This window comes from Ursus americanus, chromosome 20 (genome assembly GCF_024610735.1).
Source record: "Ursus americanus isolate L20-20 chromosome 20, mUrsAme1.1.p, whole genome shotgun sequence".
Classification (NCBI taxonomy): domain Eukaryota; kingdom Metazoa; phylum Chordata; class Mammalia; order Carnivora; family Ursidae; genus Ursus; species Ursus americanus.
This window is the reverse complement of record NC_142146.1, coordinates 9,215,117-9,219,972: the sequence shown is the minus strand read 5'-3', so window position 1 is coordinate 9,219,972 and position 4,856 is coordinate 9,215,117. Positions and strand designations below refer to the sequence as shown.

At 36.8% G+C, this 4,856-nt stretch overlaps 1 pseudogene; it reads right to left on the bottom strand.

The window, feature by feature from the left end:
* Nucleotides 1-2,648: 2,648 nt before the first annotated feature.
* On the bottom strand, nucleotides 2,649-3,852 carry LOC123792772 (SERPINE1 mRNA-binding protein 1 pseudogene; annotated as a pseudogene).
* Nucleotides 3,853-4,856: the final 1,004 nt, after the last annotated feature.

Genomic DNA, 4,856 nt, shown 5'->3' with positions numbered 1-4,856 from the left:
GCGAGAGAGGGAACACAAGCAGGGGGAGTGGGAGAGGAAGAAGCAGGCTCATAGCGGAGGAGCCTGATGTGGGGCTCGATCCCATAATGCCGGGATCACGCCCTGAGCCGAAGGCAGACGCTTAACTGCTGTGCCACCCAGGTGCCCCTATAATGTACTCTTTTCTAATTTGTTAAAACAGTCTCTCTTCTTTTTTTCTTTTTTTAAAAAATTGTGGTAAAATACATATAACATAAAATTTTACCATCAACTACTTTATGTGTACAGTTCAAGGGTTAAGTAAGTACCTTCACATTGTCATGAGACCAATCTCCAGAACTCTTCATCTTGCAAAACTGAAACTCCATATCCATTAAACAACAACTCCCTACTTTTCTGTCCCTCTAGCCCCTGGCAGCCACCATTCTACTTTCTGACTCTATGAATTCATTACTCTAGGTACCTTGTGTATGTGGAATGTTTTTGTGATTGGCTTATTTCACTTAGCATAATGTCCAACAATCTCCATCCTTGCCTTTTTTCCTTTTTCTTACTAAAATTTTCTTCTCAACTTGTTTGTAAGTTATACACTCCGTGTCTATTTCTTAGCAAGTTATTTTAACATTCCTACACTAGTTTAAAGTTAATCAACATTTTAATCCTACTTAATTAGACAATCCAAGGATCTAAGAATGCTTTAACCACTCTTCCTGATATCCAGTATTTTATTTCTAGACTACATTTCACCCCTCAATTTAAGCATTATTATTGTTACTGTTATTATTACTAGTTTTAAAGTCAGTGTCTGTTTAGCTTTACCCACATATTAACTTTTTTTTATGTTTGTAAGTATAAAATTATAGTAGACGTTGGAACCTGTTCAGCATCATAAGTTCCAAAACACCAGCACAAAAGTTTATCCATCGTTAAAACCCATTACCTCCTTCTTAAGATGTCAAACTAGCAGGTAACTAAATTAATCAATCTAATCCAAAGGAATAACTCTTGTACTGTATAATTTCTCTTTTAGGAGTATATGGGAGAATGAATCAGCTAAATAGCAGACATTTTATGATTTAAGATCAACATTTTTAAAACTGGGTATTACTATACACAGGTAGAAAATACTGAGTAACAAAGATCTTTAAAACTACACATGAAATTCCTTTCCTGTTTACCAATAAATGTGACATAAGACTAAGAAGAAAAAAGGATCCAGAAAATCTGTTTGTTGATAATTCTCTCTGTGTATGTTTTAGTAAGTGGCAACGCTCCCATTCAAGGAATCCATTAGCCTAATTTTCTAATGGAGGAAGAGGTAAGAGATACCACTTTCTGTGGAACAGACACCTATCAACTTAAAACCAAAATTAATAGTAGTATAGGAAACTCGAAAACAGTAGGATTTTTGGCTTATATTTCATGGAAGGTGCTGCTGTTCCAATCTCAAAGTAAAACTGCCTGCTTTCCAAATTCTAAAAATTAACATACTCTCCCCCATGTTATCATACAAACCAGTGAAACCTTTGGTTTCTTTAGAAAAAGGAAGGGTTAAAGCATTGTCGATTATGGAAGAACAATTTTGATTTGGGAACTTCCACACACGCAAATCATGCTGAGTGGCCACTTATTTTACAGAGCAATTTAAATGTTATGCAGTAGCCAAATTATCTTGTTCCATCCACCGTTTGGAGGGGAAAAAATTCAACACCCATAACACTACTTCACTTGATAGGATGTGTATCAATAATAAGTAGCTTAAACTTCCATCAACAAAGTATCTAGTTTGGTTTTTAAAATGGGAAAGTCACACATTTTAAAAGTAAATACAGTTGAAATTGTGAATCAATTATAATTTTGAACTTAATGAACCATGCGGGAGCAGGGTTAATAAACCGATGTGCTTTGAATTTGTTCAAGTACTGATATTTCTGTATATAAAGATTTAGCATATATAACAGCTATCATGAGAAGTGGAAAAAGATTTTCCCCAGAAATGAAAATATTAAAACTAAGTTAAAATAATAAAGTATTATTAGTATTCCACACAGCATAAAATTTGACAAATCAAAGTTTACATGACCCAACTGACCATGTATGAAAATGCTAAGCAGGTATTAACACTGATACTATGTCTAATATTTAAAACCAGTCTGTAATTGGGAGAACATCTAAATCCTTAATTAAATAACAAGTGAAATGGAAGCTTTAAACAGGTATACACTGTTCACACATATATTTCAAGTTTGGAAATGCATATTTGCAAGCAGCAATACAAAAGTATTCATGAAGAATGCATAATCTCTGAAAATTATGAAAACATCCCTGCTACCAATACATTTCTAAATACAAAACTGACTACCCATGGAACATTGCATCAAAAACTGGGGATGTACTGTATGGTGACTAATATAACAAAATAAAAATTATAAAAAAACACCTAAAAAACCCACAACCCCCCCCCCCAAAATCCCCTGACTACCATATTGTTCTGTGTAGTGAGAGAAGTTCATTTTCAAAACAGATAAAATTCAGTCTTTTGGTGTGAATGGTATGAATGAGTGTTGTGTTTTTTTTTTTTAATTCTTAAGTTGTTTGGGATCTTTAAGCATGCAAAACCTCAAATGGGAGGGTCCACAAAAGAACCAAGGTTGTCTTATGGCATCCAGTTAAGGCAGAGCTGGGAATGCCTCAGGGTCATCTACATCAGGAGAAGACTCTTGACTTGTCAGTTCTGCTGCCATGGTTTGGAGTTTAGATGTCCACCATGCCCAAGGACATATCATCCTTCCTTGCCACCATGTCCTGGGAGGCAAAAGTCTCCAAAACTTATCTCCAGCTGAGATGTTGTATCATTTGCTGGCTTCTGGAAATGATGGTCCATAACCCAATCTTCAGCATGAGCCTCTTCACTCTTTGGTTTAGGAAGAACAAATCCCTTCTTCCACTGCCCATCAGCACCTTCATTTAGTTTTCAGATATTAAATTCTACTTTTGCCAGGTTCTTATTTCGAATAGCTTTCCACTCATCCAAAGTCATTTCTTTTGGACCCTCTTCCTTTATTTCTTCAACTTCATTCTCCTTATTTTCAGTGTCTGCAACTGAATGTTCTTCACTTTCTGGTGTTTCCCCAGTCACACTTGATTGATCGAAGTTACTGCAACTATAACATATTTGAATGTATTTTGGGGAGTCTGCTAATTCATCTTGACAGTTCTCCGGTTGTGACATCCACTACCTCCACATTTGTCCTCGTGCTTCAGGCCACTGTAATGTCAGTCTACAATACCTATCAAATTCACATTTGTCACCAGAATCAAATCCATTGCCTTGGCCCGTTTCCCGTCCCCGGTCTTCTCGACCTCTTTCAAGACCACCACAGCCTCGGATAGACCAGTCAATAATCTGTCCATCAGCTGAAAAGTCTCCTCCTTCATTCTTTTCTTCAAGTGGCTTTTCAAATTGTTGTTCATGAGGTGGTCACCTTTCTGGTCTCCTGTCAATTACTCTCCCTTCACACTGCAGCTGTTGATCAGGTCTTCTTCCAACACCTCTTATTCCTTCTTTCTTAAGTGCCATGGGCGGTTGTGTCTCTCTTTCTTGTCAACCATGCCAATGTTGGAGAGGCAGTGGGTTCTTGTGGTCTTTCTGGGACTCTTTAGGCAGCTGTTTGTCTGCTGCATTGGAGGTGGTCTGGGCTGTGGCCTGAGCTGCCCTCTTGGCCCCAGGGCCCCCAATGCCATCCCTTCTGGCTTCTTTTTTCTTGTTTCCTGCTGCTTCAATACCTCAAGGGGGCCCAATTCATCGTCAAATATTCGGTCGAATCAGTTGGTGACCACGCAGCCAAAGCTGTCCTGTAAGTGCCCAGGCATGATGGTGGCTCCGCCGTGAGTTCCTCCACGGACTGCTGCGGACAGGACCCAGCCATGAGCACCTGCTTGAGCTCTTCCCACAAGATGGCAGGGCCCATATTAAGATATTTTTACTCAGCATCCTTTCATGAGTCTCAGACTTTCCATCTGGGAAAATTTTTCTTCAGCTTGTATATATTTAGTGAGGATCTTTTGTTGATACACTTTTCTTAGTTTTTGTTCAAATTGTCTATATTTCAGCATTGTTCTTGGAAGATATAATTGTTAACATGGATTTTTAGGTTACCTTTTTTTCCCCTCTCCTCTTCCACTGGATATTTTATTCTGTTCCTTTCTGGATTGTTTTATTGCTGTCGAGGTGTCAGCCATCAATTAAATTACTGCCCATTGGTACATGATTTGTCTTTTCTCCATGGCAGGGTTTAGAATATAGTCACTTTCGATGTTCTGAATTTTTTTTATTCAAAACAATTTTTCCCTTCTTTGTATTTATTGAGATTCTTGGACTTGAAGATTGATCTTTTCTAACAATTCTGGGAATTTCTCCACTATTATCATATACTTCGAATGTTCTTTTCTTTATTCTGTTACTTCCTTTTGAAACTTCAATTTGGACCTACATTAGGCTTAATCTATCTTCCATGTCTCCTAATCTGTTTTACTAATTTTGCATTCTGTGCTGCACTTTGGTCTAATTTTCTTATATTTATCTTCCAGTTTTAAAATTTTCTCTTCATATATGTCTAATATGCTGTTTTATTTATGTATCATATTTCTAATTGCAGTTACTAAATATTTTACTTTCTAGATATTTTTTGATTCATTTTAAAATTTGCAAAGATCATTATTTACAGTCTCTTGTTCCCTCATATTTTTAAGTTTTCTTTTATTAGTTCCTAAATTTTCTGTAAGATAATTCTAGAAACTAAAATCTTTGTGCTGTCTATTGCTTTGATTGGTTCTCACTCATGGTGACTTATTTCCTTGTGTGTTTTGTGATTTTT